At 40.0% G+C, this 26172-nt stretch overlaps 1 pseudogene; it reads left to right on the top strand.

Annotated features, from left to right (window-relative positions):
* Positions 1 to 13704: 13704 nt before the first annotated feature.
* Positions 13705 to 25832, top strand: LOC121827109 (uncharacterized; annotated as a pseudogene).
* The last annotated feature ends 340 nt before the right edge of the window (positions 25833 to 26172 follow it).

The raw sequence follows: 26172 nt of genomic DNA, 5'->3' as shown, positions 1-26172 counted from the left end.
CCCTTACCACACCTTCTGCATACTCCAGAAGGAAGGGGCATTCTGTTGCCATTGTTCCTTGAAGAAACATTGCTTCTAGGATTGACCTGTTTACAGTCCCTTTTAAAATGTCCTTGCTTTCCACACCCAAAACATCTAACACTCCTCAAACCTTTTGAAATTACTTCTCCTACCCACGTATCATGCTCATCAACCTCAACATTAATTGTTTCTCTAATCCAATCTTCCAAAGTTGCAGATCTTGCCCTTAACGGCCTGATTATTCTTTTGCATGCTGCATTCGCATTCTCAAATGCCAAAGCTTCAATTATTGCCTTACTAGCTTCTGATCCTGAGACCATTCTGTTTACTGCTGAAGCCAGTCTTTCTAAAAAATCTGTGAAAGATTCTTTAGGGCCTTGCATAACCTTTGTGAATGACTCATGTTTTTTTCCTGGTTCATCAACTCTGTCCCATGCATTCAAGGCTGCCATTCGACATAAAATTACGGTTTGAACATCATATAAACATTGTGTTTGTATTGAAGCATATTGGCCTTCTCCAATAAGCTGATCCTGACAAACTTGTATTCCTTTATCCCTCCATTGTGTTTCTACGTTTCTAGCTTCCTCCTTAAACCAAGTCAGAAATTGAATTCTCTGGCTGGGTTCCAGAACAGCTTGTGCAAGGTCCCGCCAGTCCTGTGGTATAATCCTATTATATGTTGACCAAGAGTTTAACATTTGCTTTACATATGGGGAATGCATGCCATAAGATACTATTGCCTCCTTAAACCTTTTAAAATCCATCAGTTCAATTGGAGCCCAGATATTTTGTGTAGCCATTTGATCAGGCATCTGCTGTACGGTTACAGGATAAATTAAGGATGATTGTGTGAAAACAGGCTTTCTTTCTGTAACCTTATGATCCAAACTTGAACCAACTTCACTGTTAAAATTAACAGGTTTTTCTAAAGCTGTTATCCTGGCACTTAAATCGACTATCTTTTTAAATAGTAAAATGAGAATAAGCATGGTGATTAACTGCATAATTCCCATAATACTAATCTTTTCATATAGTTGTTCCATTGTCAGACTGCCTAAAATTTCAAACAAAACCCAATTTTCTTCCAATGTACACAGGAAACCCATTTTTTTTAAATGTGGAAAAAATTTGTCTTTTAAATAGTTTCCTTTATGACTTACCAAATCTGCGTAGAACAGTAGAAATCCGAGCGAATTTCAAAACAGCCACCTAGAGTCCTAGGTGTAAATCCAGAGAGAGAGAGAGAGAGAGAGAGAGAGAGAGACAGAAACAGAGAGACAGAGAGAAAGCAAGAGAGAAAGCAAAAGCGAAAGCGAAAGCGAAAGCGAAAGCGAAAGCGAAGGGGTAGCCGGCTAAAGCTTAAAGCCAGCCACTTGTTCCCTCTGAGCCGAGTCAAGGCTTGGCTTTACAGCCAGGGGCCCTGTTTAGCAGGGCAGGCCTGAGCTGTTTGTAGCACTGGCTTTAAGCAAGCAGCTCACAGTCCGGCCTGAGCCCAAGCAGACCTGGGCTGGGGCTAGGGAGCCGGCTGCTCCGGCTAGGGAGCCGGCCCCAAGCAGTTTTTAATGGATTCTTCCCCACGTTGGGCGCCAGATGTAGATGTAACCAATCGTATTATTAAAATAAGAAACACAGAGCCAAGGTAAAAGAGAAAAGCCGAGAGGTCAGAGCTCAGAGATAAAATCTTACCTCCTCCAGTGCTCCTAGCTTCCCCGAGAGAGGGAGGTACTTCCTGTGTCCCTGTTTAAATAATCTTTCTGTTCTGCCTTCTCATTGGTTGTAAAACCAACCACATGACTGCCTCATCACTGCCTGTAAGTACCACCCTCCAGGTCTTAAAGGCATATGTCTCCAATACTGGCTGTATCCCTGAACACACAGAAATCTACCTAGCTCTTCTAACCACCACGCTCTTACTATGGCTCTAATAGCTCTGACCCCAAGGCAACTTTATTTATTAACATAAAATTAAAATAACATTTCAGTACAAATAAAATATCACCACACAGAGGGATTAGAATCATGATGGATTCCCTGGCAATGGGACCAGGATTTAACCTAGGTACATGAGCTGGCTTTTTAGATCCATTCCCTATGGTGTGGTGCCTTACCCAGCCTTGATGTGGGGGAGGGGTTAGCTAGGTCCAGCCCCAGCTTGGTATGCCAGCCTGTGTTGCCGACCCAAGGGAGGCCTTACCCTCTATGAGGAGGGGATGGGGTGGGAGGAGGGTAGTTGGGGGTGAATGGGAGAAAGGGAGGGGGGAAAGGAGTTGGTATGTAATAGGAAAGAATTTTTTAAATAAAAAGAAATATAAATAAATAAAAAGTAAAACAATCTGTAAAAGAAGACCTATCACTAAATCCTAAATAGAGAAGTATAGTAGCCTGATAAAAAGCCCTCTATGGAAGATGAGGTTTAGATTAAAGAGTCAGTTCTTAATTATCTGCCAGAGTCAAAAACAAAAATAGTTCACACTTGGCTTTGATTCTTATAATAAGTTTACAGTTCTATCTCACCACTTTTGCTTTAGAAAACACATTATGCAAGGTCTCCTTTTCACTCTTTCTTTTTTTGGTTTTTCAAGACAGGGTTTCTCTGAATAGTTTTGCACCTTTCCTGGAACTCACATTTTTACTCTTTTATTCTGAATACATCTATATGCACAATACATAGGGCCAAAGGAAAATGTATCAAAGTAAGTATTACTTATATATGTGTATATTCATATATATGCATGCAAGTCGGAGGCCAGAGACTGAGGCTAAGTGTCTTCCTCAATCATTCTCATTTATTGAGACAAGGTATCTCACTTGCACCTGTTACTAACAGAATCTTCTTGACTAGCTGTTCAACAAACTCCAGGATTCCTCCTGCCTCCACTGCCACAGAGCACCCATGTCCTACACTGCATGTTTGTAGAGACATAACTCAGGTCCCATGCTTGTGAAACAAGCACTCTCCCAGCTGAGCTGTCTCCTAGCCCTTTATTCAGAATTAAGTTTCCCCATCTGGAATCAAGTCAGATTGTGAAGATTAAATATTGTGATAATTAATCTTTTTTTTCATTTTTATTTATTAAGAAATTTTGTACTCACTCTACAATTCCATTTCCTCCCTCCTCCCACCTCTCAGCCCTCCTTCCCAAGCCACCCCACATCCCACATCACCCAAATCAAGGTCTCCCATATGGAGTCAGCAGAGCCTGGCACACTGAGCCTAGGCAGGTCCAAGCCTCTCCCTAATGCACCAAAGCTGTGCAAGGCATCACACCATTGGCACTGGCCTCCTAAAAGCCTGTCCATGCACCACGGACAGATCCCGATGCCCCTCCCTGGGTGCCCCCAAACAGTTAGAGCCAAACAATCATCTTCCATATCCAGAGGGCCTAGTCCAGTCCCATGGGGCCTCCACAGCCACTAGTCTACAGTTCATGGGCTTCCACCAGTGTAGCCTGTCATCTCTGCATGTCTTCCCATCACGATCTTGATGCCCCCCCCCTACAGAATTCCTCCTCTCTCTCATTGATTGGATTCCCGGAGCTGAGTCTGGTGCCTGGCAATGGACCTCTGCATCTGCCTCCATCAGTCACTGGGCAAAGGCTCTTTGATGGCAGTTAAGGTATTCACTAGACTGGTCACCAGAGTAGACCAGTCCAGGCACCCTCTAGACCACTGCCAGCACTCCCAGGTGGGGTCATCTTTGTGGATTCTTGAGAGCCTTGCTGGCACCCTGCCTCTTCCTATTTCCATGATTTCCTCATCTATCATGGTATCTCCCTCCCTCCCTCCCACTCTGTCCCTGTTCCAGATCAACCCTCCCATTTCCCTATGTTCTCATCCCCCACTCCTCGCCCTCTGCCCCCCCCCACTCCCAGTCTGCTCATGTAGATCTCATCCACTTCTTCCCTGGGCCATTCATGTGTTCCTCTTAGGGGCTTTCCCTGTTAGCCAGCATCTCTGGAGTTGTGGGTTGCAGTCTGGCCATCCCTTCCCTCACATCTAGTATCCACTTATGAGTGAGTACATACCATGTTTGTTCTTTCTGGGTATGGGTTACCTCACTCAGGATCATATTTTCTAGTTCTATCCATTTGCCTGCAAATTTTATTGTTTTTTACTGCTGAGTAGTACTCTATTGTATATATGTGCTACATTTTCTTTATCCATTCTTCAGTTGAAGGGCATCTAGATTGTTTCCAGGTTCTGGCTATTACAAATAATGCTAATATGAACATAGTTGAGCATGTGTCCTTGTGGTAAGATTGAGCATTCCTTGGGTATATGCCAAAGAGTGGTATAGCTGTGTCATGAGGAAGACTTATTACCAATTTTCTGAGAAACAACCATACTGATTTCCAGAGTGGCTATACAAGTTTGCATTCCCACCAACAGTGGAGGAGTATTCCCCTTGCTCCACATCCTCTCCAACATAAGCTGTCAACTGTGTTTTTGATTTTAGCCATTCTGACAGGTGTAAGATGGTATCTCAGAGTTGTTTTGATTTGCATTTTCCTGATGACTAAGGATGTTGACCAGTTCCTAAAATGTCTTGTGATCATTTGAGATTCTTCTGTTGAGAATTATCTGTTTAGCTCTGTAGCCCATTTTTTAATTAGATTGTTCAGTATTTTGAAGTCTAGCTTTTTAAGTTCTTTATATATTTTGGAGATCAGCCCTCTGTCAGATGTGGGGTTAGTGAAGATCTTTTCCCATTGTTTTGTCTTATTGACCATGTCCATATCCTTTGCTCAGTTTCTCAGTTTCAGGAGGTCACATTTATTAATTGTTGCTCTCAGTGTCTGTGCCTTGATGTTATATTTAGGAAGTGATCTTTTGTGCCAATGCGTTCAAGAGTACTTCCTACTTTTTCTTCTATCAAGTTCACTGTAACTGGATTTATGTTGAGGTCTTTCATCCACTTGGACTTGAGTTTTGTGCATGGCGATATATATGGATCTATTTGCAATCTTCTGCATGTTGACATCCCATTATGCCAGCACCATTTGTTGAAGATGCTTTCTTTATTCCATGGTGCAGTTTTGGCTTTTGTCAAAAATCATATGTTCATAGGCGTGTGGACTAATGTCAGGGTCTTCAGTTTGATTCCATTGGTCCACATGTCAGTTTTTAATGCCAATACCAAGCTGTTTTTATTACTATAGCTCTATAGTAGAGCTTGAGGTCAGGGATCATGATGCCTCCTTGGGTTGCTTTATTATACAGGATTCTTTTAGCTATCTTAGGTTTTTTGTTTTTCCATATAAAAATAAGTATTATTCTTTCCAAGTCTGTGAAGGAATTTTGATGACGATTGCATTGAAACTGTAGTTTGCTTTTGGTAAGATTGCCATTTTTACTATGTTCATTCTACCTACCCATGAGCATGGGAGATCTTTCCATTTTCTGATATCTTCTTCAATTTATTTCTTCAGAGACTTAAAGTTCTTACCATACAGCTTTCTCTTTCTTAGTTAGGGTTACCCCAAGGTATTTTATATTATTTGTGGCTATTGTAAGGGGGGATGTTTCTCTGATTTCTTTCTCAGCCTGTTTATCATTTGTATATAGGAGGGCTACTGATTTTTTTGAGTTAATCTTGTATCCTGCCACCTTACTGAAGGAGTTTATCAGCTGTAGATGTTCCCTGGTAGAATTTTGGAGGTCACTTATGTATACTATCATATCATCTGCAAATAGTGAAAGTTTGACTTCTTCCTTTCCAATTTGTATCCCCTTGATCTCCTTTTGTTGTCTTATTGCTCTAGCTAGAACTTCAAGTACTATGTTGAATAAGTATGTGGAGAGTGGACAGCCTTGTCTTGTTCCTTATTTTAGTGGAATCACTTTGAATTTTTTTCCATTTACTTTGATGTTGGCTGTTGGCTTGCTGTCAATTGCCTTTATTATGTTTAGGTATGTTCCTTGTATTCCTGATCTCTCTAGAACCTTTATTGTGAAGGAGTATTGGATTTTGTCAAAGGCTTTTTCAGCATCTAATGAGATGATTGTGTGGTTTTTTTCTTTCAGTTTGTTTATATGGTGTATTATATTGACAGATTTTCATATGTTGAACCACCCTTGCATCTCTGGGATAAAACCTACTTGGTCATGGTGGAGAATTTTTTTGATGTGTTCCTGGATTCAGTTATCCAGTATTTTATTGAGTATTTTTGCATCAATGTCCTTGGGGGAAATTGGTCTGTAAATCTCTTTCTTTGTTGCGTCTTTGTGTGGTTTGGGTATCAGGGTAACTTTAGCTTCATAAAAAGAGTTTGGTAATGTTCCTTCTGTTTATATTGTGTAGAACAATTTAAAGAGTATTGGTATTAGCTCTTCTTTGAAAATCTGGTAGAATTCTGCACTGAAACCATCTGGTCCTGGGCTTTTTTTGGTTGGGAGAATTTTAATGACCGTTTCTATTTCCTTAGAGGTTATTGGTCTATCTAAATAGTTTATCTAGTCTTGATTTAACTTTGTATTGCTACTGTAATATTTAGTCTTGATTGTCACCTTGACATATTTCAAAATAACCATGGAAACAAATCTCTGGGCATGTCTATGAGAGATTTTCTTGATTAGGGTAACTAAGGTTGAAAACCCACCTTATATGTAGATGGCATTATTCCATGCAATAGAATCCCAGACTGAACATAAATAAAAAGTGGACTGAGAAATAGTATTCATGTCCATCTCCTTGCTAAGTGTAGACACAAAATGACCAGCTGCCCCAAGCCCCACAGTCTCCTCCTTAAATGTGGATGCAAAGAGAACAGCTGCTCCAAGCCCTGCCCATCTCCTTTTGAAGTATAGATGCAGTGACCAGCTGTCCCAGCCCACCTTTATGGCTTCCTCATCAGAATGGCCTGTATCCTAGAACCACAAGTGGTCATAAACCTGTCCTTCCTTCAGTTGATTTTATTGTTTTTTCTTTCTTTTTTTTTTAATGTAAGAATGAGAAAAGCACCTAATACATAAAGTTGGCACCAGGAAGTGACGCCATGTCATGATAAAACTGACCTTTAGCCTTTGAAACTAATTTGTAGGAAGAATGTGGAAGGGATTGGAGTTTGGGCTTAGATGAACCCTTGAACACTGTGAGTGGAGCTTAATGTGCCTTCTGGTGAGAGAAATACAAACAACGGAGGCTGGAATCAAGAGGCTCAGAATAAAACTTTAGTAAGAACTGGTCTACAGTCATTCATGTGATACTCTGATGTAGAATCAGGCTGAATTCCACCCATGTCAAGAGTGAGGCTAGATTTATAAGTAGTAGACTAATGTGTTTGCCAGAGGAAATTCAAGACAGAATAGCATGACTATGTAATGGTTACTGTTCCCTGCTTACAGCTCTTATCCAGGTCTACAATGGCAGAGAGCAAAAAGTGAAACAAACAGAAAAAAATGATTTGAAGACAAATGTTGTATGAGCAGTTATAAATATTAATTATAAATACTTTTTATAACAGAAAATTCCAAGAGTCAATGACATAACTGTAAATTTTAACCAAATATTGTATAGTGTTGACATAAGCACAGCCATGTCAAGGATTGAAGTGTTTATCTAATTGTTCTTTATCAATAAAAACTCCAGAGTCAGATATCAGGGTAAAAACCTGATTGATCACAGAAATAGTAGAGACTGGTGACCTCTTCTCTGTCTCCTTCATCTATCCAAAATGGTGAGCATTTCTCTCAGCCCCTCCCTACTACCTCTTTGGTCACTTAGTAGCTCCTCTGTGTTTCACAGTAAACTCTATTGACAGTCTCAAGAGTGTCAGAGTGTGATCAAAATATTCCACAACATTTCCCCCTTCTGTCTAAATAAAAAGGGAAGGTTTTAACTCTAACACAGTAAAACTATATACAATGAAAAACAATTATCAGGTAAGAATTGTGTTCACAAAGTTCAGTCCATTTGCATTTGGCAAATTCAGAGAAAATACTCCATTATCTATCCCATCTTGATGAGTCCAAAGTTTTGTACCTAATTTACTTTCTATCCTAATTTGTATTACCAACCCAAAACTGTCCTTTTATAACTCAAAACATTTTCTTAGATAAAAAGTGTAAGCTTTTATGTCTCTCAATCTTGTATAACTTATATCTCTTTTGTGAGTTTATTTTTTGAATATAGTAACAAGGAAAATTTCAAAACTATAACTATCTACTCTTCAACCCCATAAGAGACCCAAGGAGGATATAATATTACCTGAGTAAACAGGAAGTACAGAGCAAGGAACTTCCAAAACTATAGAATTGACAGGAACAGCTGGCTGCCTGGACAGTCACCCATAATTCTTCTGCAATGTTGGGGCATCCATCTTCAGCCTACAGGCCTAGAATATTTGGCAGACTTTTCTATGAAGCAGGAATTTTGAAGGACTGTCCTATCTTGTCTTGGCTAATTTTGGCAGTAACCCTTTTTGGTGTTCTATTTTTCCAGCTTAGACAGCATACTGTCAACAGCTGAGCAAAGGGCAGTTTCTTGCTCAGTGCCTAACTTTGCTAAAAAAAAAAAAAAAAAAAAAAAAAAACCCACACATACTCCCTATGGAGGTTCTTCAATGTCCATCATCCTTTTTTTTTTAAGTAAATTACTACTACCAGGAGCAGATGTGTCTCACTGTCATGAAAATCTTTAGGTATTAAAACATTTTAATTTTTTATTCTGTCGGCCTCTCTTGCCTACAATCCTTTTTCAGGTACCTAGTTTACCACAATTAAACATCTGACCTTTTGATTTTTCTTAAAATTTTCAAAAATCACCTCTCCTATCCAAGTATTAACATAAATGTGAGATCCAATATCAGCTGTTTTTCAGACCTATTCATCCATGGGTGCTGATCTTGCCTTTAAATACATAATCACCATTTGCATTCTGAATTAGCATTTTTTAAAGCCAAAGATTCAATTAATATTTGTCTATCATCTGAATTGTATGTCATTCTATCTATAACTGGGGTCAATCTTTAAAAAAAATCAGTGAAGGCTTCTTTTGGGGCTTGTATATTTTTAGTAATTGACTCTGTTCTCTTTCCTGATTCTTCAACCCTGTCCAAGCATTCAAACCAGCTATATGGCATAAAACCAAGGTGTTATCATCAAATATAGACTGACTTTGCCAATTATTATAATGGCCCCTACCGAATAGCCAGTCTTGGGAAATGTCATGACCTCTATCCCTACCTCATTGTTGTAGGATGCTAGCTTCTTCTCTCCATGCTCTCCATTGTAACTGAGGATCAGCTTCCAATACTGTTATTAGCAAATATTTCCAGTCTTATGGAATAATTGCCCATGAATTTAACATCTGCCTTATAAAAGGTGAATTCATACCATATGAAACAACTGCTTCCTTAAATCTCTTCAAACCTAACATTTCTACAGGATCCCAGTTAACTTCTGAATAGCTTTGGGGGTATATATCATCTGGTGGTCATTCTTATATGGTAACTGGATAAATAAAGTTGTTTTTCTGATAACCTTGGTGGCTTCTCTTCAGTTTCATAATGCAATTATGTGCCAGGTTATGCTTTAAATTCTCTGTCTGTGTATGAATATTTTTCTTAGTTTCACTAGTAGGTATTTCTAAGGATTGTATCTTAACATTTTTTTTATATTTTTCATATTTGTCACAGATATTAAACCACTTTTTTAAGGATAAAACCTGAGTTATCTTTTTTTAATTGGACTGTTGGTTATTTTGATGTCTAATTTTTTGAGTTCTTTATATGTTCTGGATATCAGCCCTCTGTCAGATGTGGGGTTGGTGAAGATCTTTTCCCATTCTGTAGGATGTCATTTTGTCTTGTTGTCTGTGTCCTTTGCCCTACAAAAGCTTCTCAGTTTCAAGAAGTCCCATTTATTAATTGTTTTTCTCAGTGTCTGTGCTACTGGTGTTATATTTAGAAAGTGATCTCCATTGCCAATGCATTCAAGACTGCTTCCTACTTTCTCTTCTATCAGGTTCAGAGTAACTGGATTTATGTTGAGGTCTTTGATCCACTTGGACATCAAAATACCCAACAGTCCAATTAAAAAATGGGCTATAGAGCTAAACAGAGAATTCTCAACAGAAGAAACTCAAATGGCTGAAAGACATTTAAGGAATTGCTCAACATCCTTAGACATCAGGAAAATGCAAATCAAAACGACTATGAGATACCATCTTACACCCATCAGAATGGCTAAGATCAAAAACACTGAAGACAGCTTATGTTGGAGAGCATGTGGAGCAAGGAAAACACTCCTCCACTGTTGGTGGGAATGCCAACTTGTATAGCCACTTTGGAAATCAATATGGTGCTTTCCTAGAAAATTGGGAATCAACCTCCCTCAAGACCCAGCTATACCATTCTTAGGCATATATACTCAAGGAATGCTCAATCATACCACAAGGACACATACTCAACTATGTTCATATTAGCATTATTTGTGATAGATAGAACCTGGGAACAACCTAGATGCCCTTCAACTAAAGAATGGATAAATAAAATGTGGTACATATACACAATAGAGTGCTACTCAGCAGAGAAAAATATGACCCCATGAGGTTTGTAGGCAAATGGATAGAACTAGAAAAAAAATCATCCTGAGTGGGGTAACCCAGACTCAGAAGGACAAACATGTTATGTATTCACTCATAAGTGGATACTAGATGTAAATCAAAGGATAACCAGACTGCAACTCAGAATTCCAGGGAGGCTACTTAGTAAAGAGGATCCTAAGAAAGACACAGGGATCGCCCAATGACAGAGAAATGGATGAGGTCTACATGAGCAAACTGGGGGCTGGGGTAATGGAGGTCCCAGCTGGATCAGGAGCAGAGTAGGAAAACAGGGAGGGAGATACCATGATGAATGTAGACCCCAGGGGAATAGGAAGAAGCAGAGTGCTAGAGAGGTCCCCAGAATTCTGCAAAGATGCCTCCACTGTAGACTACTGGCAATGGTCGAGAGAGTGCCTGAGCTGACCTGCTCGGGATTGAACACCCTGACTCTCATGATAGAACTCTCATCCAATGTCTGATGGAAGTGGATGTAGAGATCCATGACTGAGCCCCAGGTTGAGCTCTGGGAGTCCATTCGGCAAGAGAGAGGAAGGATTGTATGAGCAAGAGATATTGAGACCATGATTGGAAAGAGAACAGGGACAAATAGCCAAACTAGTGGAAACACATGAACTGTTAACCAGTAGCTGAGGAGCCCCCATGGAACTGGACCAGGCCTTCTGGATAAGTGAGACAGTTGATTATCTTGAACTGTTTGGGAGGCCCCCAGGCAGTGGAGCTGGGACCTGTCCTTGGTGCATGGGCTGGCTTTTGGAGCCTAGGGCCTATGCTGAGACACTTTGCTCAGCCTTGGTGCAGAGAGGAGGAGACTGGATTTGCCTCGGCTGAGTCTACCAGGCTGGGGCTGACTCCCCAAGGGAGACCTTGCCTTGGAGGAGGTGGAAATGGGGGGTGCATTGGGGGGAGGGCTGGGGGGTGGGAGGAGGGAGGACAGGGGAATCCGTGGCTGATATGTGAAATTAATTATAAAGTAAAAATATTAAACAAAAAATGGAAATAATAAAATAAATATTATCAAAAATTATATTAAAATTATTATCCATAAAAAACCTGAATTACCAAACTGATAATGATTTATAATCAACATTATGTTAATCCCTGCTAAGTTGATTATCCCTTCATTTAATTTTTCCATTTTCAAACCATCCATTGTGGAACCATAGAGACCTAACTTCCTAAATCATATTGCTCCCCATTTTTACCATGGATAAAACCTCTTTTTTTAAAAGCGTGTTCCCCCTTTAAGAATTCCCAGATGCCCCACCAGATTTGCTGACAGTGACAATAAAGTGTGAGGCTGGCTCTCACCACACCTCACAGCAGGACAGAGAACGTGGCAGTGCAAAGCCTGGCCTGAGCAGCTTCAGCCGGGGGTTGAGCGTGCGTGGCAGTGGTCGCAGCAGCAAAAGCCCAAGTGGATACTGAGGTGGCCCACCTGGCATGGCAGCAGCCTGAGGAGAGGGTTGAGGGGAGCACACAACCCATGAGGAGAGGTGGCAAGCTGCTGGAAAGCAGACACCGGGGCACATGCAGAAGAAGCCTGCATGGAGGGAAGCAGGAGCACCGGGCCGGGCCGTCTGAAGGACAGAGCTGGCCCGCAGTGAGCGGCTAACTCTGGCGGTGTTTGGGGCCCAACTGCCCATTGCATTTGGAGCCAGGAATAGGCAGCAGCTGGAGACCTGGAGACGACTATAGAGACACTGCAATGGGAAACTCAGACCCAGTCAGGGGGCCTGTGAGGAGGGAGGGAAAGCCAGCCACCAGAGCAACTCCAGAGGCTATAAAGCCATTGGTTAGTGGATGCCTTGTGATCTCATGGCCAACGTTGGGGAACAGATGAAGCATTTATCTAGTTATTCTTTATCAGTAAAAACTCAGAGGTCAGCTATCTGGGTAAGAACCTGATTGATCACAGAAATGGTGAAGAAGCAACCAGTGACCTCTTCTCTCTCTTTCCTTCCTCAATACAAAAGGCTGAGGCTTTCTTTCAGCCCCTCCCTACTACTACCTGTGTTTATCTATGTGCCCTCAGTTATCCAAAACAACATCTATGAATAATTTTGGTCAGCTAGTTGCTAGCTCTGCCCTCTGATTCATAGCAAACTTTATTGTCGGTCCTGAGAGTACCAAAGTAATCAAAATATATCACAACCAAGAATGCCAATGCCTCAGAACCATGGGAATGCTAAGGCCCTTCTCAGTCAGGTTCTCTCTCTCTCTCTCTCTCTCTCTCTCTCTCTCTCTCTCTCTCTCTCTCTCTCTCTCTCTCTCGTGTGTGTGTGTGTGTGTGTGTGTGTGTGTGTACGCATGTGTGCATGTGTGTGAGTGATATATATTATATATATACATATATACATATATATGTACATATATATGAATAGGCAAGATATTTTGTTTTGTGAGAGAGATATAAGCACAATAGCTCTGTGTTGGTTAGCGTCTTTCCAACAACACTGCCCTACACAGCTGTTTCTGAGCCTGTGGTGAAGTAGAGAAAAGAAAGGACTGTGCCTAAGAGTGTAGCTCAGTGGAAGACTCTGGGTGGATCCCCAGTATAACACACACACACACACACACACACACACACACACACCCCACAACTGGCTGTTTGCTTCTATGATGGATGATATAACAAGTACTCAGCACTTTCCAGAGGTTGCATTCAATGTACTAAGGCTAGAAAATGAATACAAACAAGAGCTTTGGAAAGTGAAATAAATAAATAAATAAAATCTTTATTTTTAGGTGGACAAATTCTATATGAAAAAATCGATTAGATTTTAGCTCCCTCCAAGATACTAGAACTAATAGTGTCTGTAGGGAGGTAAGCAGATATGAATATAACTCACAAAACAACCAGTTGAATTCATCTATGCCAGGAAACAAATAAAATAAAATTTGCTTAAAATATCCTATGTAATAGCCCAAAAATGCAAACTTCTTTTTTCTATTTATTTATTTATTATTTTCATTTATTTTTACATCAAGACTGCAATTTCCCCTCCCTCCTCTCCTCCTGTTCCCTTCCCCCACCTCTCTTCTGCTCTCCCCCATCCATTCCTCTTCTGTTTCCATTCACAAAGGGGCAGGCCTCCCATGGGTGTCAACAAAGCATGGCTTATGAAGCTGAGGTAAGACTAAGCTTCTCCTTTGTATTAAGGCTGGGCAAGGAAACCCAGTATGGGGAATAGGTTCCCAAAAGCCAGTTCAAGTGTTAGGGACAGCCCGTGCTCCCATTGCTGGAGTCTCCCAAGTAAACCAAGCTACACAATGGTCACACTTATATAGAGAACCTAGGTCAGGCCCATGCAGGCTTCCTAGATGTTGGTGTAAACTTCTTAAAGATAAAGAAAAAAAAGCTGTGTAAAACCAAAACACTGAAAACTTCAAACTTTGCTGAGGCACAAAAGCCAGATTAGCAAAGATCATCAGTTTATGAATTACAGTACTTGCTAATGCCAGATTCTCAATGATTCCTAAACTTACCTGTAGGTTCAGTGAATGAAACCATTGCAAATATAAATAAAGACTGCATAGAAATTTATTAGCTGATTCTACAATGTATCACCAATGGTCTAAAATGGCTAAAATAATGGAGAAAAACAACCAAAATTGTTAGATTCTATATCATTTTAATGTTATTCAGCTAAAAAAATCAAGACAGTGCAATGTTATCACAAAGATTCTCTGTGTGTGCTTATGATATGAAAAATAATAAATGTCTTTATCAATAGTGCTTTACAAAAACCAGAAAAATGTATGGAAAAATAAACTATACACAAAATTAGCTGAAAAGGATCAGAGACTTAAACACTACATTGACATATCTTCTGGAGAAAAAAATGTGACCCGTTCCACCATAAAGAAACACTGTATAGAGACACTTCAAACAACAGTAGCCAGTGAAATAACAATTATCAGATGTCACCAAAATTACAAAGTTATTGTTCAACAGACATCTTTATGAAAATAAAAAGCAGGTTTGGAAGTAAGAAAATATTTGCAATCTCTATCTGTGACAAAGGAGCAGTATTGATTATAAAGAACTTAATAATTAGAAGGCAGACCAAGAATTAAAAGGCACACAAGCTAACTAGGAAGACTTGGCAAGATGTCTTACAGTCAATTGTGTTGACCATGAAATGTGCATCGCTGTCAGTCATCAGGAAAACGTAAGTACAATCACAGATTAATATCACTACACACTCACTAGAAATGCTAGAGTTGGAAACACAAGGCAAAACTAGCAAGAATATGGAGTAAGTAGAGTCTCCTACTTTGCCAGTGGGAGTAAATAACAATACAATTGTTTTGCAAAGCAATTTGGTGATGATTTACACATCTAAAGATAAATCCACACTATGAGACAACAATTCCACTTACAATAAAAAGAAAATATGTGTCCACCAAAATCTACAATTACTAGTATAAATTTAAAGATACAACCACTTTATAACCCAATAGTTCTACTTGAGATTAATGAGAAAATTTGTTTATAAAACATTTATAAGTACACTTATAGCATATTGTTAAATGGCTCACAACAGGAAGCATCACCAACATTCATCAGAGTAAAATAGAGTAGTAACTCATTCAGTGTTCACACAGAATACTCAACAATAAAAGAGACCATTACTTGTACAACAGCAAAGAAAGATATCAGCAACAAGCATGCACAAATGATGGCTGCATTTCTACGATGTTCAGGAGCAGACAAACCTAACTGATCACAGAAATCAGGACCCTAGTATCCCCTGAGTGAGGGAAGAATTGAAATCCAGTATGAGGAAAACTTTCTTTGTGATAATGCAATGGGATAGTGTGATGTATACATTTGCCAAGATATGCCACATTTCACATTGAAGATCTATCCACTTTATTGTATGCAAATTTTAAATAAATTTAAAAGTATATTTTAAAAACTAAAGTCATGTAAGAATCCTCTATTTCTTTATTATGAATTTAATGATTCCACAGCCATTATATCTTTCCCAAAGTTGAATTTTCCCACGTATAAGATACTGGTAAACTGATTTTTTCAGACAGGAGAATGGTAAGTCAGTGGATGTATGCTGCCCTGCCTACAAGATACACTAATGTAATTGTGGTACAAAGTTTGTGGGAGTAACCAACCAATATTTCACTTGACTAAGGTCCATCCACAAGATGGAACACATGCCTGATTGCTTGGGTGATCTGAGACTAGATATCCAAGGCACTTAGGGTAAAACAAAATACTACTGTTCTTAAAAGCAAAAACAAAACAAAAAAAAGCAATAAAATGATTCCTAATGTCATTCAGCTATACCCATAGATCAGTGACTTGCTCAGTCATCATCAGCGAAGCTTCCTTTTGTAGAAGATGGGACAAATACAGAGACCCACAGCCAGATAGAGAGAGTGATCTTGGAACACTGGCATTAAATGGGATGTCTCCACAAAATCCCTCCCCTCAGAGATCAGGGAACCAGAAGAAAATGAGACAGAAAAAGAGTAAGAGCCAGAGGGGATGGAGGATATCAAGAAAACAAGGCCCTCTAAATCAACATAATCAATGCACATATGAATTCAGAGACTACGGTAACATGCACAGGGTCTTCATGGGTCTGCACCAGGTCCTGTGCTTATATTATGGCTTCCAGATTAGTGTTTCTTTGGGATTCCTAAGTGTGAGAATGAGTGTACATCTGATTATTGTGTCTTCTCTTGGGCTCTTTTCCTTCTGTTTGTTTTGTCCAATTCCAATGTGTTAGTAATTATTTTATCATATTATATTATATTATATCATATTACCCTGTGTTATATTATTACCCCTTAGAAGCCTGATTGTTTTCTAATTAGAGACAGAAAGGGAGTTGATCTGGATGAGAGGGTAGATGGGGAGGAACTGGGAGGAGTAAATGAGGGAAGAACCATAATCAGCATATATTATGTGAGAAAAATCTATTTTCAATAAAAGGGAAAACTTTTTAAAATGTTACTATCATGTATACACTATTTTATACATCATTTGCAGAAAATACCCTTAGTGAAGTTCCACAGAATGCTAACCTTTATTAAATTGTTTGTCCTCACCCTCTTAAAATATAAATAAATGAAAATTCAGGATTTGATAAGAATCAGTTGTCTCTCATTCAGTAATAGGGTCTCCGTTAAATGACTAGTCAATCAACCCTTTAAGCCCACAAACATTTCCCTCTTTAATTTTCCTACTTCTTAAAAACAAGCCATTGCTACTGTAATTATTGGTGTTTTGTGAAAATTTAGAGACTGTTGCTATAGTTTGAATATTGCATATCCCCTACATGCTCATGTGTTGAAGGCTTGATAGTACTTGCTAGGGAAACTGTGAAATTTTAGGAGATGGGGTCCTGAGGAAAGTAGGTTGTGTTGGTATTGTGTTCCCCAAAATATTGTGCACCTAATAAACTTATCTGGGGTCAGAGACAGAACAACCACTAGATACAAAGGCTAGAAAATGATGGCACTCACACCTCTAATCCTAGCATTCCAGAGGCAGAAATCCCTCTAGGTCTCTGTGAGTTGAAGGCCACATTGGAAACAGTCAGGCATGGTGACACAAGCCTTTAATCCCAAGAAGTGAGCCTTTAATCCCAGGGAGTGATGGCAAAAACAGAAAGATATATAAGGTGTGGAAACCAGAAACTAAAAGCATTTGGCTGGTTAAGCATTTGACTGGTTAAGCTTTCAGGCTTTCGAGCAGCAGTTCAGCTGAGAGCCATTGGGATGAGGACACAGAAGCTTCCAGTCTGAGGAAACAGCTGAGAAGTTGGCCTTGTGAGGTTAGCTGTGGCTTGTTCTGTCTCTCTGATCTTCGAGCAGTCACCCCAATAACTGGCCTCAGGTTTGTTTTTATTAATAAGACCCTTTAAGATTCCTGCTTCAGTAGGTACATAGGAGCTTGTCCTTGGAGCCATATTTTATCTCTGTTTCCTGTCTGCTATGAGGTGAATGGCTTCTGGAACATGCACCAATGGCCATGATGTTCCATCACCACGGGCCCATAATCAATGGAAGCAAAGACTACAGACTGAAACTTCTCATACTGTGAGGCAAACAAACCCTTCCTTCCTTAAGTTCAAGTATCATTCATAAAAGGTCTTACTGGTACATGGTACCCAGAAAACCATCTGTAGAAAGACAGGAAATGACATCATGAGCTGCAAGCAGTATCTATAATAGAAAGTATTTTATTTCTCTACCAGGTTATTATTTTCTATGAAGAGAAAACCCAAAAATAGTTGTTAAAATGATGTTCTATAGCATTTAATGTTAATAAATTAGATGGATGCTCCCAGAATCTCAGTCTATGCCCACTTAAAAAACTGGCTAAAATCTACATTATTTAATAAGTGGAATTGAATTGAAAGCATCTTCTAACAAGCAAGAATAGTACAGTCCTCTCATGTTAGGTACATAACTAATCTTTTAGGCAGCATTGCAAAATAGACATCAAAACTTATTCTCCTTTCCTTCTGATGATGGAAGTTCATCTAGGTAGGAAAAAAAGATTTTCTATTTCAGTATACAGAGATTGTATTGGTCAGGGTTCTCCAGAGAAACAAAACCAGTAGAACATAAATATTTTAAAAAGACTTCTGTTAAATCAGCTTTCGCAATACCAGAGGCTAAAAGCTTTCTTGATGCCTGTGCTCACATAGGAGCCACAGCAGCTGCAGGCAGCTCAGCCCAAGAAACCAGAAGCCTAGAAACAAAAGGAACCAGCCACCCTGCTGAGCCCAAGGAGGATAATCAGGAAGTATCACCCTCCAGCCCAGCACCATTGCCACACTCCCAGGAAGCACTCTATGTCTGCTGCCAAACCCAGGGGAAACAGCAACTGAAACATGTTCCCCTGGGAAGGAAGGGCTAGTGGAACATCATCCCTTCTAATATTTCTTTCATCTTAGCTATGGAAACAGCCTCACACATATACACAGCCACAGAAGTATACGCCCCATGCATGCCCATACACAGAAGTATGTCTTACCAGTCTATTTCTCCACACCTGAAGCTAGCCAATGCAGAGGCAATGGCCATTGCTTAGCTCTGATTTTAAAAGTGTTAGAACACTGGCATTTTATTTCAGCAGTTATGGTCTACACAATTCTTCAGCCTTGAGACACTATCTTTCACAGAATTTCTTGATGGAATCCTATAACAGGCACTACCAATCCAACATTAAGGATGAGGAACTTTAAACTTAAAATTAATTTACTTGAGGAGTAGGAAAGATTGTAGAAGCCAGGATGGGTCAAGGACACCAGGAGAACGTGGCCCACAGAATCAACTAAGCAGGGCTCACAGGGGTTCACAGATACTGAAACAGCATCCATGGAACCTGCATAGGTCTGCTCTAGGTCCTCTGTATACACACTGTGGTTGTTTGACTTGGGATTCTTGTGGGATTCTAACATGGGAGTGGGGGTGTTTCCAACTCTTCTGCCTGCTCTTGGGAACCCTTTCCTCCTACTGTGTTGCCTCGTCCAGCCTTGATGCGTGAGGGTTTATGTCCAATCTTCTTGCAGTTTGTTTTGTCATGTTCAGTTGATACCCTTGAGAGGCCTGTTCTTTTCTGAAGGAAAACTGAGGAGGGGTGAATCTGAGGGAGGGGGTAGGGGAGGAGTGTAGGGGGGCTGCTTTCAGATATATGGTATGAGAAGATTTTTTTTTAAAGGAAAAAGAAAACAATTTATTTTGCACTTTTATAACTCAGTTAAATCAGTTATTCAAATCTGTTGAGATAGCTATATTAGTTTTTTTTTAGTCTGTACAAGCAATATGTTAATCTAATTCCAGTAAATTGAAGTTAAGTTGCTTCTAGATATATCTTAAATAATGTATAAAATATAATTTTCTACTCAATGTTTTTCATGCAAAAATTAAGCATATTCCTTTTGTTTCTGGTCTTACAAATTCAAGTTTTGCTAAGTAAAATAATTTTGCCTACAGATAATATGACATTTATACACACACATATATATGACACACACATATACTATGAAAATGTTAAACGTTTCTTATATTCACTGAGAATTTACTACATAGAAGGCCTTATGCTGCATGCACTGCATAAACAATCTTATTGGCACTAAGGGGGAGGGAAAAAACAGAAAACTAATTTCTATTTATATCTGAGACCATGAGAGGGATCGACTTGATTCTGATAGTCTGACTATTGAAAAGGAATCTGAGCAGCTCTGAAGACAAATATCTGACAAAAGCCTTGCTGGTCACAGCTCTGCCATCACCCTCACTTTTCCTTGTGTGTTTCCCGCCCCCTTGAAAGGGTTATTGTGAACAAGACCGGACAAAGCAGGCAGACAGCCAATTCAGTACGCCAGGCAGGTCTCAGCAAAAAGGGAAAACTGTCAGTTGAAGGCTGAATTTTTGCTAAAAGCCCAAATATGTCACTCTAATATGGCTGCTTCTGCCAAACTCAGCTACAGGTGACCACCCAGGACACCAGGGGAGGAAACAAGCCTGGGGCACAGAAGCACAATGCTGCGAATGTGTTCCAAACCGAGTCTCTAACTTGAGCTCTGTGTATCAAATCAGTAAACTCACTGTGACAGACGTGTTTGCTGTCACTTGTGAGCCAGCCAAGACTCCATCAACCCTGCTTGCCAAACAGAGTGCTTCTGACAAGGTCACCAGCAAAGTCGCCTTTGGTGATTGCATGCAGATGGTTGCTCTGTAAGGGCTTGCGACTCTGTGCACAGATGCCAGAGACCCGTGTACATGGAACCATCCTAGAGTCCGGAGCTGCATCATTATCTACCACAGACATCCTGTGAGCAATCACTTCATTACCAATGGGAGACAGCTTATCAAGAATAAAATACAGAGAGTGCTTGCAGCAAACAGGAGTCACATCCTAATCTCTAGTTCCTGAATCTGATTATTCTGTCTCAGAAACTCAAACTAATGACCACACAACTGTGCTCTAAATTAACACCTGAAACAAACAAACAAACAAACTGCATGTTTCCTTTCTTCCAGAATCACATGACAACCCTGCAGGTAAGAGAATAGATATCCTAGGTCACTAATTTGTGAGTCATTGTGTTTCCAGTCTGAGAATATTATTTACTCATCATAATGAGTAATAACTTAAGAACTCCAAGTAAAAATAATCAAATTCTATCACTGTACATGTCACAAGCTGGGAAGGGGCAATCTGGCAGTGTCTCAGTATTTTATCACACATCTAGAACATTCAGCAAATGCCTGGGCATAGGAAAAAAATGCAAACTTTGAAAGTTCATTTAGGGAAGAAAAATAGTCTTTTGCTATCTATCTGGCTCCAATCATTCTTGTAGCTGACGAACTTCTAGGGAATCCGTAAAATAGAATCTATTTATCCCCAAACAGATATAAAGTCACCTGAATCTAAATAGCTGTTTCCCCTCTCATTACTGAGCCTGGCTTCCCTAAAAGCAAGCTAGAAAGGCAATGATGGCTTACAGCAACAATGGCTTACAGACCATTGCTTTAAGAGAGTATGTGGTAAAAGGGGTTGCCATGGCTTTTCATGCACGATTTATGTTTCCAACAGCTTCACTGGGGAATAATTTACATGCCACAAAACTCATCCATTGTGAATTTATGTCAGTGATTTTCAGAAAAGTTGCAGAGTGAACATTATCCCTAAAAAGCTAATTTGTGAGCTTCATTTACTCTGTCTTAATCACTGTTCTATTTTTGTGATGCAAGCCATTACCAAGGCAACTTATAAAAGAAAGCACTTAAGTGTGGGCTTCCTTACAGTTTGGGAGGGTTAGTCCATGACCATCATGGTGGGAAGCATGGTGGCAGCAGGCATGGTACTGGAACAGTAACTAAGAGCTTATATCTGATCCTCAAGCATCAGGTAGAAAGAGAGTGAGAATGGGCCTGGCATGGACTTTGGAAACTTCAAAGCCCAACCCTAGTGACACACCTCCCCCAACAAGGCCACACCTCCTAATCCTTCCTAAAGATTCCATCAACTGGGAACCAAACATGCAAATATATGAATCTATGGAAGCCATTCTTATTCAAGCTACTACATAACCCGAATGAGCTCTGTTCCACTTTACACTGCCCCTCTGCAACCACTGTTCTGCCTTTTCTATGTAGAGAATTACCTTTCCTGAGAAAGACATCTAAACAGAAATGTAGGCTTCTACATCTTATTTAGTGTAAGGATTTTATGATTTATCCTCATTAAAGCAAGTAAAAACAGTTCTGTTCTTTTTATTGGGTGAATAGTGCCCCCACCGTATGGATATAATGTAGTTTGTTCTTAAGCAATAAGTTGATAGAAATAAACATGAGGTCACAAAGAAAGAGACCACCATTCCATCTGCAGTGTCTGGACAAGGAAAACTTTACTCTTGATCAAGAGTGTGTACTCAGGAAGACCACACACAGAGAGACAAAAAGTGTATTGATTTTTATTCTAAGGAAGATAGCAGCTGTCTTTTCTGCCATTGGCAGGGGTCTGACCTTACAGACTTATTACAGGCAAGTCCACAAAGAACAGGTACATAGGAAATGAAGGAAGTGGGGAGGGGTCACTGTCCAAGGAGAAAAGGGTCACTGTTCCAGGCCATCAAATTTCTAGAATAGAGTAGTGGGCCTTTGAGTAAACAAAAGTTTTTCTGGGTGGGAAGGTGTTGTTTTAACTTTGGTACAGTGACTGTCTTAATCTACTGCTTTTTCAGCCAGCGACTGTGACTCTGCAGTCACCGGCCTGTTTCTCTTGTCAGCAGCCCAACCACTCAGGACACAGCCTGGTGAGAACTCTGTTCCTGCAGGCTCTGGCTCTGCCACTGCCACTAAACGTAACTTTGACTAAGTCTCTATCATTCTCTTTATAAATAAGACTCGAGACTCAAAGACTGGCATGAAAGCCTGCTAGCTCAGAGAGGATGAGTGGCACCTAGCTGAAAACCTCCTCTCCTTGCTGGCATTTCCCAAAGAGAGCATTCCTCTGACAAACAAAAGAAGCCACCACTCCAAATCCCTCTCTACTCCTTTAGGTGCATTTCTCTGTCTCTTCCGATGCCTTCTGATGCACTATGATTACTTTCTGATAACTAGTTGCTAACTCCGGCTCTGGACCAAGGTTAATTTTATTTAATCAATGCAAATGTAAACTCAGGGTTCACAGTGTGATGGAATATTCCCCAAAAGTGACGATTAAAACTTTTGAAATTCTTACAAGGTAGAGGAGACAAAAAGATATGAATTCCTTGTTCTAAACACAAGTTTTATAGTATTTGCTAGAAAAGACTCAAATTTGATATTTCTTACACTAGTCACCAACTGATAGATATTCAGGTTGTTTCCAGTCTGAAGCAACTATAAATAACACCACCCAAAACATTAGCATAAAACTTTATGTAGACATTTGGTTTTGGGTTCCCTTGGGTAGACATACACACAAAAAGTAATTACTGAAGTTGTATAAGGTTTTTGCTGAATTTTTAAGAAATTAGACAAAATGTTTTCCAATGTAGCCGTCCAATTTTATATGACCAGCAACAAGGAAGGCCAGTTTCACATTGGCAACATACTCACAACTTCTTGGTCCAACCAGTTACAATTACACAAATTGTCTAACTTGGGACATGAGTAGAACCCAATAAACCCAGTGCAGGGTGAAGATATCTCACATTAAAAACACATTTAGCGCCGGGCGGTGGTGGCGCACGCCTTTAATCCCAGCACTCGGGAGGCAGAGCCAGGTGGATCTCTGTGAGTTCGAGGCCAGCCTGGGCTACCAAGTGAGTTCCAGGAGAGGAGCAAAGCTACACAGAGAAACCCTGTCTCGAAAAACCAAAAAAAAAAAAAAAAAAAAAAAAAAAAAACCACATTTAGCACACTTGAACATCAGAACTTACTTAGCCATAGCCTCATCCAAGGAGAATTGTTTTCTTCCTGGTGACCCCAGGTGATGAAGTTGTGGCTCCATTCAGTGCTTTCCCATGTCATGCATATTTCTGTCCCCAAAGAGACCAAAATTCAAGATTCATTTACAGTTCATTTACTTATTTTGAGAATGAGTTTCATCGGTATCCCAGGCTGGACCAGAACTCACTATGTATCTCAGGTTAGCTTCAATTTTTCTGTCTGCTTTTCAAGTGCTGCTACTGAAAATATGCATCAGCTTTTGAAGTTTGGCTTAAAAATGCACTACCACATTGGCTTGCAAAGCAGTTGAATAGTTCCAGTGAACCCAGGAGCCACTCCATGCATGGGCCTCCTAATGGCAATGCTCCTGAATGATGTTTCTCTGTGAAACACCTAACAGAGAGACTACAAAGACACACTACACACTAAGCAATGCAGTGCAATCTATCTGACAAGGAACTGGTTCTAGAATATTCAGAAAACTCCTAATGTGCATTATTAAAGAAGAAAAAAATAAATCATACATTTGGAAAATAAGCACATGAGTCAGGTATACACATGACTATAATCAGAACATGGGAGATGGAGGCAGGAAGATTGACTGTTTAAAGTCCACCTAGGCTACGTGTAGTAAAACTCCATTCTGAAAACTTAAATATATAAAAATAAAATAGCCAAATAATATGAACATGAATTTCACCAATGGTAAGCCAGCATATAAAAAGATTTCAGAGTCATTGGAAACTAAGGAAAGACAAATTAAAATCCAAGGAGATGTCACTATACAGCTTTCAGAGTGACCAAAATAAAAATACTGATGAATTAAATATTGACAAGGATTCACAGAGTTTCATCCATGAATACAATGCTGGTAAAGGTGTAAATTGTGTGATCATTTAGGAAAATTATTTGGAAGTTCCTAAAAACAAACTATTTAATTAGCAGGCAGTCCAGAAACGTCACTTTGAGGAAACTGATCCCAGAGAAATGATAATGTATGTCTGTATAAAAACCTACACACAAATGTTCCTAGCAGGCTTTTGTTTCTTTTGAAAGAGTCATAAATTAGAAATAATTAAAAAACAATTTTTAATGTGGGCTGAATAAATTGTTAGCACATGTTTACCACTGGGTTTCTTTGGTTTACATTTCTACATCACTGTTTATCACTGAAAGAAGTCAGGACAGGAACGCAATTAGGGTAGGAACCTAGACACTGGAGGTGATGCAGAGGCGATGGAAAAGTGCTGCTTACTGGCTTGCCTCCATGGCTTGCCCAGCCTGCTTTCTTATAGAGCCCAGGACCACCAGTTCAGGTAAGGCACCACTCACAATGGGCTGGGCCCTCCCCCATCAATCACTATTTAATAAAATACCTTAAAGCTGGATCTATGGAGGCATTTTCTCAGTTGAGGTTTACTCCTTTCAGACAACTCTAGCATGTGCGAAGTTGACATAAAACTATCCAGTACAAGGAGAGCAGATAGGAGAAACATCTGGAAGTGGACATGAGTGACAGGGGTGTCTCCAGTATGCCCAAAGTCAATGGCTTGTTCATCATACAACTGGTATATGGTCACAAGCTAACAACAGTACCCACAAGACAGCAGAACTGATGAACTTGGAGTGCCAAAAATAATCAGATAGAGGAGCTGCCAACACAGGTCAGCAGTCTTCAAAAATTCAAACACCTGAAACTTGGAATGAACAGGCTAAATGCTTACCTCAAAGATTTGGCTCTCTCTCAGCTCTTGAGGTACTAGAATTTATTTAGAACAACATGAATGAACATTCTTTCCAGAGAAACTTCCACCATATGACCATGTGTGCAGTCTACCTAAGTCCATATGACCCTGCATGCACTCTATCTAAGCCACAGTTTTGAAATCCTGGTCATAAAGCTGCAGATACTCAGCCTTAGGGATAACAACCTGATCTCACTGACAAAGGTACTGGGGAGCCAAGCCCCAACTCAAGGAGCTCCACATTCTGGGGAACTGTCTGACCTTCTAGGAACCTTGAATATAACTGGTCAGAAAGAACCATGTCTTCATGCAGGCAACAAATCCTGAGTTACCCCAGTCACTGGTCAGCTCTAGATTGGCCCGTCACATGTTTTCAAATACATCTGTTCTGAACATCTGAGTCCCTCCACAGCAGACACATGCAGGCAAACCCAGAATTCCCAAAGAAGAGTAATGGCAAATAAAGGAAGATTAACCCCAAACCCCTAAGACCCAGAACAAATGTGGAACTGACATGCGGGGCTTCTGGTCTCCTCTCAGGGAACATTTGTGACCTTCTGTCCTCTGTCTCATGAATAAATTTAATGTGTCTGCTTTTGTGTTTTTATTTATTTTTTATTTATTTATTTATTATGTATACAGAAGAGGGTGCCAGATTTCATTACAGATGGTTGTGAGCCACCATGTGGTTGCTGGGAATTGAACTCAGGACCTTTGGAAGAACAGTCAGTGCTCTTAACCTCTGAGCCATCTCTCCAGCCCCGTGCTTTTGTGTTTTTAAAGAAAGTTCTTTTTCCTCACTCCTCCAGGGCTTGAGGGCAACCTTACTTTGAAGTTCTTTTTGGCCCTCAGGCCAGGGAAGCAGGTAGGCTAACTGCAGATCTTCACCTCTTCCCCTTTTCTTCCAAAACCAAT

This window comes from Peromyscus maniculatus, chromosome 2 (assembly GCF_049852395.1).
Source record: "Peromyscus maniculatus bairdii isolate BWxNUB_F1_BW_parent chromosome 2, HU_Pman_BW_mat_3.1, whole genome shotgun sequence".
In the NCBI taxonomy this organism is placed as follows: domain Eukaryota; kingdom Metazoa; phylum Chordata; class Mammalia; order Rodentia; family Cricetidae; genus Peromyscus; species Peromyscus maniculatus.
This window is presented reverse-complemented; position numbering and strand designations above follow the sequence as displayed.